Below are 10,311 nucleotides of genomic sequence, written 5' to 3'. Positions count from 1 at the left end.
GTGCTTTCATTGGCAAGGGTATTGCTCGATAAAGGTGAGTTTTGTATGCAATTTTTTTTCACAAAGACTGAACAAAATGGGATGCACATCCTTGTAAGGAATAAATTGTTTGATCCTTGGGGACAAGGATCATTTCAAGGGAAGGGGAATATCATAACTATATGGGAAGTCAACAAAGAAAGCAGAGAGAATATTCGACAGTTAGTGAAAGAACAGTTAGAGAATGCAAGCAACAGAATGAAACAACAAGCATACAAGCACATGTTAGAAATAGTATTTGCAGTTGGGGATAAGTTTACCTGAAGTTGTAACCTTATCGCCAGACTTCACTAGCCTTGAGAAAAAATTTAAAGTTAGCAGCAAAATATTATGGGCCTTACAAAATTACGGAGAAAATTGGAGAAGTTGTCTATCGTTTGAACTTACCAGAGACATCGCGATTGCATCCAGTCTTTCATGTGAGTCTCTTGAAGAAACATATCGGAGATTCAATAGTTTATTCCATGGATCCTCCTGCCATGGATGAAGAAGATCAAATTCGAATCGAACCATATAAAGTTTTGGGCAGAAGAATAATTAATCGACAAAACAAACTTGTGACTCAGTTATTGGTGCGATGGACGAACCTCGACAAGACAAGCGATACATGGGAGGATTATATTGTCCTCAGAGGCCAGTTTCTAGGTTTTGATCCTTGGGGTCAAGGATCGTCTCCAGCGACGGGTATTGTCACGATCGGGGGAGAAGGGAGAAGAAACGAAGGACGCGAAAAAGAAATTGGGGAAAGTGGAATTCAAGGGTTAGGGATTGATAGTGAATTGGGGATGAATTACATGATAAGTGATCACGTGAGGAGCACGGGGAAGTCAATTACCCAACAAGAGAGCAGAAGTCCACAAACAGACCAACTAGCCCATTTAGTGGCCAAATACCTGAGGAAATAACAGAACGGTTATTCAAGGCCAACAACTGGCATTTAGTTAGATTTTGTGGTACATTGTAAACAAATAAAACAGTAATGTGTAAAGAACAAATCAGGCATATTTTGAATGAATTCAGATTTCTTTCATCTCTATTATACTGCTTTCTCTCTGCTTTTCTTCTTCTCTATTTCCCTAATCTATCTAATTCATGATCATGATCATGACTTAAGTACCAAAATAGATATGATTTTAAAAAATAAAGTTTAAGTACCAAAATTGAATAAAAATAATAATTTAAATACTAAACATTAGTTAATTCAAATATTTAATTAAAATTGAAAAAGGAGGAAGACACGGGCTCGGTGCTCACTTTTTCCTCTTTTCATTCTAACTTTCTAGCATCTTATATGGATTGTTAATTGGTATATTATCGTTCAAAAATAAAAATATTATAAGTAATTTTAAAATGATAGCATAGGTTTCTTTTATTAAATATAACTTTATAAATTTAATTAGTTACGTATTAGATTATTTCCACACACATTTATATAATAATAATTTCTTAAGTTTAAGAAATAGTTGCAATGATAAAGAGTGATGTGTTTCTCTTAAGTGATTCAAGTGATTTAATCTATAAATGTTACTAAATTTATCTATATTTAAAATTAAATATAAATATTATCTTATAATCATATTAGAATTAATAAAAAGATGATTCACTACATATAAATAATAAAATTAAATTTATCACAATTTAAAAATAAGTTCAATTAAAATATAAATGTTCAAATGATATAGCTTATACATTAAGTACTTAAAAGTTTTCTTTTTTGGATCAAGGTAGATGTTTAATGTTTTTTAGGTATTATAAAATCAACGAAAAACAAAGAAAAATGTCTTTTATATATACAATTACACACCTTACATCTTTAAAATTAATAATCATTTATTGTATAACGATCATTATATAATAATAAAGGTATTATTCGAAAATATTATTGTACAACTGTAATATCTGCAATAGAACTCTCTATGTCCACAATCAGAATAACACAGCTGGAATCACAATTTCACTGCCTTCAATTACAAGGCCATCCACTATTGTTCTTATGCACCCCGGACGAGCTGCTTTCACCACCTTCATAAATGGTTATGGCTAAAGCTTCAGCTAGAGTTTCGCTTGAAGTAGTTCCGCTTTAACTGTTTAGGCGATAACTGCGGTTGCTACCCGATCCTTGCGGCGTCAATTCATGTCGACAAACAAGACAAGAGTTGTGCTGCTACAGCCATGGATGATGCAATCAGAATGATACATATGAATTCTTGGCATTTGCCTTGCGTTAGACCCCAGTTCAAATTTTAGGGGTGATTAATGAGTTAAACAGCTTGAATTTGACTCGGCTAAAGTTCAGTCAAAGCTCAAGTAGGGTTGACTTGACTTGAACTCGAGATCTTAAGGAGTTGAGTCGACCAAAGGCATACTCAACTCTACAAGTTCGTGAGCAGCTCGTTAATTTTTTATAATTTTTTAGTAATTATTTTAAAAAAATTATTAATTTACTAATAGATAATAAAAAAAGAAAAATTATTAATATATTAATTTTCTAATAAAAAATAAAAAAAAATACTAAATTATTAATTAATTATTATTATTTTATTACACCCATAATCAAACCTTAAATTATTATTTTAATATATTTGTAGATTGTTGCTTTGGAGTTTAGAGTTTAAAATTGTTTCACACACTCTTTCGATAATTTTGGATTAAATTTATTAATTTATGTTTATATTAAGTTCTACATAGTTTAGTAGATTTTACCTATAGTTTAAAAAATAAGGTAAACATTTCGGTGAGTTTAACGAGCAACGCGCTTAATGGGCAACGAACTTAACAAGCAACAAGCTTAATGAGCGACGAGTCAAGCAACAAGTTTTTTTAACGAGCACAAGTCGAGCAAAATTTTAATGAGCTTAACGAGTAACACATCGAGTCGAACAACAATTTTTTTTAACGAGCACGAGTCAAGCAAAATTTTAATGAGCTTAACGAGCAACAAATCGAGTCGAGCAACAAAATTTTTTAACGAGCACGAGTCAAGCACCACCCAACTCGCAGTCGACTTGCTCGATAAGCACCCCTAATTTTATTATTAATAAACAACAAAATTGTGTGTGTGATAATATAAACTAATCGCTAATATTTATTTAAATAATTACTTTAAGTCTTTATTTTTTTTAAACGTTTTAATTTTCTAACATTTTAAAATTTATCAAAATAGTTCTTATTAGATGAAAATAGTTAGTTGATTAATGGTCAACATATACTATTAACGTAACACTTTCACATATGTTTAATTATCGAAGTGACACATGTTATATCTTAATTTTGGATGACGTGACACATATCACATCATACTTGGGTGATATAGAACATATATCATCATCAATTAAACACATGTAAAAATATTATATCAACAACATGTGTTGATCGTTAGTTAACTAACAATTTTCATCCAGTTGTTGTCATTTTAATCAATAATTGAAACGTTGATGGTTAAAGTATTTAAAAAAAAGAATAATAACTAAAATAATCATTCAAGCGAAATTTTTTAGTATTATTTGTTTTGTTTTCATATATATCAAAATTAATGTGATCTAAAGTGTCCATGCACAACATTGGAATAGTAGTTATAGTTGTTTGTAGCGGTTCACTCTTTTATATTTTAGTGAATCGTTAGGACGATGTTGACAGAAAACGATAGCAATGGAACTAAGATATAATTGCCTGAAACCAAGAGAGAAAGAGACGAAGAGGAGAGAAAGAGACGAAGAGGAGGAGAAAGCTCGACTAAAAGACCTATTTTTGGTCCTGAAGAGAGACTCGATCATTTAATTAAATGGGTAAAGGAAACGTGCCTGAAATTATACGAGGATGTCGAGTCGTTTCAAATGGTTCTCATGTTGTATCATAAAGAGCTTCATTGATACAAAATAGTGACATATTAATAGGTTAGTATAAGAGGAACAATGAAGTATTAATAGGTCAACATAATATCAAATTATGACAAACATTTATTCAAATAATATTTTGGTGGATGATTAATAGCTTTTAATTTACATTTTCTTTCTCTTTTAAGTTGTTTCTATACTCGAGAATAAAATTTTCCTTCTCTCCCTCAAATATAAATTATTCAAAATATAAATTATTCAAAATAAAAAATAATTTTAATCTGTACATTTTGTTTAAATTCCTAAAATTTCATTTAGAGCAAAATTAATTCCTAACCATTACTTTAATCATTTATTTTAGTCCATAACACTTTAAAACAGGATTTTTTTACCTATTTAAATAAAAACATTTTTTTCTCATTATGACTTTTTAAAATCATTCAGGAACCGTACTAATCCAAGGGAGAGGAAAAAAACATTCATCGTGTAAAAAGAGGGGAAAATGAAACTATATTAACAGCTCCTTCATGTCTTGCTTTGCTAATCATAAACTAAAAGAGAAAAAAAGGGTTCAAAACAACTGGTAATTGAAATAAACAACCAATAAAACCCTAAGCTTTCCATGATTCTAGAGTGGGAAAAAAAGGAAAACTGTCGCAATCTGAGGAAGCTCCAGCGTTGGCCACACAGACGACTGTAACGGAACTACGCCAGACCCAGCAACACCTCCCGAACATGGCTGACGGTGATCCAGTAAGAACGCCGATGTGTCCAGCGTAGGCAAGCTTCCGGGTCTCTGAGGCTCCGGCTTCAAGATCGGACCAGGAGACATCTGAGCGTTACAAATCTGACCCCGGTCACCTGCTGCACCTTCTGCCTGAAATTGGTCGGATCTGCTTCTATGAAAGTGGTACGGGACCGCTTGGAAGCTCGGGACTTGCGTTTGGACTTGGACACTTTCCCCGTCGGAGGCAGGTCGAGTTTCCGTTGACGTTTAAGCATGGTTTCATGATCGGAACCGGAAAGGTTCGAACAGGTGGGCGTAGGTAAAGGGTCGGAGTTAACAAGGGAGAAGAGCGGGGAAAAGAAAGACAGTCAGTGTTAGATATGGAGTCTTGAAGCGCCTTGGTGAGAGCTTCAGTATCGCGAGAAAAAGCTTCAGAGAGCCATGAATCGGTAAAACTGGGACGAAACGCCCATGATTCTATGCTCCCCAGGTTATTCTCCAATGACGAAGCCATTAGATCTCTCTGTTCTTTTGCCGCACAACTAAATGATCCTATTTATGTCCAAATGAGAGAAGAAAAGAAGGGTTCAAAATAAAGGAATCATCCAGTTGTTGGTGATGTTTATGGAATTTTGTTGGGCTTTTGGTTGAAAGTTGAAACCTAAAAACAGAGAGCGAAAGGAAATCAAAGGATAGAGACACAGAGCAAGGGAGAAAGAAGAGGCCTTAAATAGGACGCGTGCGGTGGGGCATGGGTTGGGTTTTTTATCCTACCGAAACAAGTTTTTACCAGATCTGAATCTGACCGATATTTAAATTAAAAATCTAATCCAACTTAAAATAATAAAAAAAATATTTTATTCAATAAAAATAATGATTTAATATTATTATAATTATTTTTAAATATATAAAATAAAATTATATACTTTTTGATCAAATATTTTTTATCTTAAACCGAATACAATCCGACCAGAATAACACATTAAAAAAATACGAACACAAAATCTAATTTTTTAAAAAAATATGATCCGATCGAATTAAATCGGGTTCGAATCTTATGTGTATGGTAGAGGGAGTAAACAGAAACCGCGTCGTAATGACATATGGACAGGCGTCAGCTTCTTTACTCATCTAACCATGGTTTGTTTCTTGTCGGTCTAATAACAGTTTTGGTCCTCCAATTTTTCAGAACAATACTATTTTAGCTTTTTGTTATATATTTTCACTATTAAATTTTATTTTTTTATCAAATTAAATTAATTTATAAAAAATTACCAGTCTCATTATGCATACATTTTTATATTTTAAAATATTTTTAATTTTTACATCTGTAAAAAGCTAAATATATTTATTTATATTTTTAATAATTTATTATTTTTAAATATATTATATTTAAAATAAAATTTAAATTTTTATCCAATAGGAACAAAATAAATAATCTCTTAATTGATATCAACTTAATAAATCTATTTTTTGTCACTTGTTTCAATCAAACAAAAAATTAAAAATTTGAGCGCTAAAAGAGGAAAAAAACTTTAAAGACTAGGGGTTGTTTGTTTAGTTCAGAATGATTAAGCGTTGAATAATTCAAATATTTAATGATTCAGAGGTTCTGTATGAATTAACTCTGAATGTGATATGTTATTTGATAATAACTCTGAATCATTCAGAATATACTTTGATACTGAATCATTCAATATTATTTTACTGAATCAGTCAACATTAAATCATTTAGATGTACGAAACAAACGGGTAAGATGTCTTTTTCATAAAATAGAGGGTATTATTATTTGATTTGTGAGTTATGAGATTGACTCATAGAGTGCAATGGGTTTCAGCCACTAATTCCAAAGGTTTGACTGTCAAGCCGCGTCTCTCGGCGTCCACCCTTAACGCGTTAACTCACTTTTTATATATTTATTTTATTTACTAACTACACTACCTTTTTTCAAATTTTACTTCCCCCCCTCTTTCTTCCTCGAGGCTGGCATAATTTGGGCTAAATTAACATCAATTTGATATCATACCTTACTTTATTCTTTTTTTATTTTTAAAATGTAAAGTCCACGTATGTCTCGAACTTTAACGACACATGTTTACTATTATCATGCTCATAATAAGATTTTATTTTATAATAAAGGGTAAATTATTCAAATGTCACTTTTATTTTAACTTTACCTTATTTTGAATGCTGATTTTTAAACATTTATATTTCAATCATGTACATCATTGATTCATTAAGTTTTAATCATTAAACTGTTAACTCACTTCAATTTGATGATATGAAATATTAATAAAATAAACAAAATTTTAATTTAATCTTTGAACTTTTAAAAGTTTCCACTTTATATCTAACATAAAAGTAAAAAGTTGATCATTTCTCATAAGCCTTTTTGAATAAAAAATGGGTGTTTTTTTTATTCTTCTCTTTGAATACCAGAGGTCGAAATGTAACCTGGTAACGACGATGTTGTTCCCCATTGTTTCGAAGCTTTGGCAACTCTAGAGGATCGAACTTTACCTGCTTGTCGTAGATCCTAATTCCTAGATTCATTCTCGGTTTTTCCATAGTTCAAATCAAAAGTTACGAAAATTGAGATGGATGTTAAAAAAATACCGATAATCTGAGCTGGACATTAACATGCTGACTGATATATGACAGAATTTGATTTCAATCAGTATGTTAACGTCCAACTCAGACAATCATTAAAAATTTTAACGAAAAGGATGAGTTTGGAACATAATGAATAATCGAGTGATCATTTTGTAACTTTTAATAGTTGAGGGACTCAACAAAAACAATTCCCTATATTCGAGACCATTTTATAATTTTAATAGTCATGAGACTCAACAAAATAATATCTTATAATCAACTATTATAAAATGTGAAGAAAATAATATATTTTTTCAAGATTACCATTATGTCGAAAGATTTTATAAATGGTCCAAAGAAGGCTTATTACTATGCCTTGGATTTGGTGCAAAGTGAACCTCATCCTGAATTCCCTTCTCTTGAAACATGTTTCTTAAATGCAATGAAAATCATTAAGATTAAACTCATGTCCATAGGTTTGAATGATAGTTCAAAGTTCTTAACATCATGTTCGAAAGATTTATTGATAGTTTGAAAATCTTATTGATGACACAAAGAACTTATTACTAGACCTTGGATTTGATGCAAAACAAATCTCATTCCGAATTTTTTTTATTGAAACTTATTTTAAAAAAGTATAAAAATCATCAAGATTAACTTCATATTAAAAAACTTTATAGATAATATAAATGTTTTAACGTCATGCTTGAAAAACTTATTAAAATACCTCAGATTTGGTGTAAAACAAACCTCGTCCCAAATTTGATCTCTCTTGAAATATGTTATATAATATATGAAAATCATCAAGATTAATATTATGTCCGATGATTTTATAGAATATCTAAAAAAGTTAATATCATGCTCGAAAGACATATGGATAATCTAAAGGTCTTAAAATCATACTCAAAGGTCTTATTAATCGCTCTGATAACTTATTAATATACCTCATTTTTTGTGCAAAGTGAACCTTTGTCATATATGAAAATGCACTTATTCCGAATTCATATGTAGTTAACATAATTTGGATGCACTGGTCTTAAATGTATCGGTGTGTATATATTTGAATTGTACATGTCCTATTGGAATGAACTTAAACGCATTGATGTCCATGATTAAAACGATGCATATACCTAGGGAAAATGTACATCAACTTAATAATGGGTATATGATCATGCAAGATGTAGATGCGTGTTCTCGTGATTTTTTTTTTAAATTCAAGTGTTTACTTATTGTAGGTGCCATTTGAAAGAATAAATTTATACGAACCAAATATATAAATATATATTCTAAAAAATAATATTTTTCTTATAGAGGAGGGTTACGGCCCCATTGATCCTTTCATAGTTCAGTCATTTGTTGAACAGTTTAATTGATGCAATTTTTCTTTAAAAACTTTGAAGGCTCAATTAGATGATTTTTAATTACGACACTTAATTAATTTATTTATTTTAAAAAATTGAGAGCTAAAATATCCCTTAAACAAAAAATGAAGGTCCAAATCTGTAATATACTTCCATTTATATATAAGTTCAAATTATAAGTTGGTGCAGTTTGTTACAGAATTTTATAATAAAAGACTACTAGAATATTTATTATTCATTTTCTTAACTTTGACTCATATTTTATATTTGCCTTCGAAATTGGTATTTTAATTTTTTTTAAGGAGACAGCAACTGATCAATTAGCTATCATCTACAGAGCCCAAAGGTCAAAGGATTCAAACTTAAAATATTTGGATTCCAAAATCATCCATTTTAAATAAAAACAACTCTGGCCCCCATGTAAATTATTATTACTTAATTGAACATAGTATTATAATAATAATCATAATATTTAAAACACAATTATAATTAAGATAATACCCTTTGAATTAATGATATTGATATCATCAAAATAAATAGATTTAATATTTTAATATTTATTTCAGACTATCGTTTGAAAGAGAAAGGATCTTTTTGAGAATAATTAAATATAAATATTAAAAAGTAATACATTTCCTAGAATCTAGTGTCTCTTAAAGAATTCTATCGAACCCTTGCATGCGGACCCGGTTTAAACTTATTGTGTGCTGATTTGTCGTTCACAGCGGCGTTAGATAGATGATAATGTCCTTGTGTCACAACCGTGGTTTTCAGAACCGGATCGGTTAGCGAACCGGTCATATTATCGGTTACTGGTTTAATCAGTCGAATCGGTCCGACCGATCGGAAGAATCGGACGACATCATAATTATTTAAAAAATTAAATAAAAATACCAAAAATATTTAATAAAAAATAATTATTTATATCACAAGTCATATTCAAAGCAAATCATAACATATATAAGTTAAAAACCATAAAATCAAGTAGAACAAAATGATTCAAATTAACTACAACATAATATTTAAGGTAAAACATATTAAATAATAAATATAATTATATAACTATAATTAAAAAATAAATTTGAGCTTAAAAAAATCATAACAAAATTATATAACTATAATTATATAATTATTCTTTCACTTCAATCAAGCTCGAATTTTAGGCTTCAATCGAGTTTTTAATTTTTTTTTGAGTTCAAGCCTTTTTGAGTTCAAGATTCAATATTATATTTCGAGTTTGAGTTGAACTTGATAATTTTTAGCTTGTGAGTTTGAGTTGAGTTGAGCTTACTTTTAAAGTTTTCAAGTTCGAGTCGAGCTCAACAATACTCGAGTTCGACTTGACTCGTTTAACAAACGACGTTGTTTGGTTTAATTTTTTTAAAAAAAAAACAAAAATCCCGATTTTTCCTGATTTTCCCCTTTTTTCGGTTTTCAGCCGATCCGGTTCGACGGTTCAACGGTTCTGGCCGGTTCACTAATAGTGGTTCAACCGGTTTAGATTGAACCGGACTAAACAACGATTCCCGGTTGAACCGATTGAACCGGTAGGTCCGGTCCGGTTTTCAAAACAGAGGTCACCACAATTGGGGGCTTTTCCTCCAAAATGGTGAAATTAATTTTAAGTTCCTTTTAAAGATTAGTAATTAAGTTTAGTCCTTTTAGTATATTATCTTCAATTTTGAACCCAAATAATTTGTATAAAAATACTAGCTTCGCCTAATAATTTATATTTTTTTTCTATAAATTATTTATTTA

The 10,311-nt window shown here is 30.3% G+C and overlaps 1 pseudogene; it reads right to left on the bottom strand.

Moving 5' to 3' along the window:
- Positions 1-4,404: 4,404 nt before the first annotated feature.
- LOC120198090 lies at positions 4,405-5,284 on the bottom strand (annotated as a pseudogene).
- Between the last annotated feature and the right edge of the window lie 5,027 nt (positions 5,285-10,311).

Source organism: Hibiscus syriacus, unplaced genomic scaffold (genome assembly GCF_006381635.1).
Source record: "Hibiscus syriacus cultivar Baekdansim isolate YM2019G1 unplaced genomic scaffold, ASM638163v2 tig00117056_pilon, whole genome shotgun sequence".
Classification (NCBI taxonomy): Eukaryota; Viridiplantae; Streptophyta; class Magnoliopsida; order Malvales; family Malvaceae; genus Hibiscus; species Hibiscus syriacus.
The sequence above is the reverse complement of the archived record's forward strand: the minus strand, read 5'-3'. Positions and strand labels throughout refer to the sequence as shown.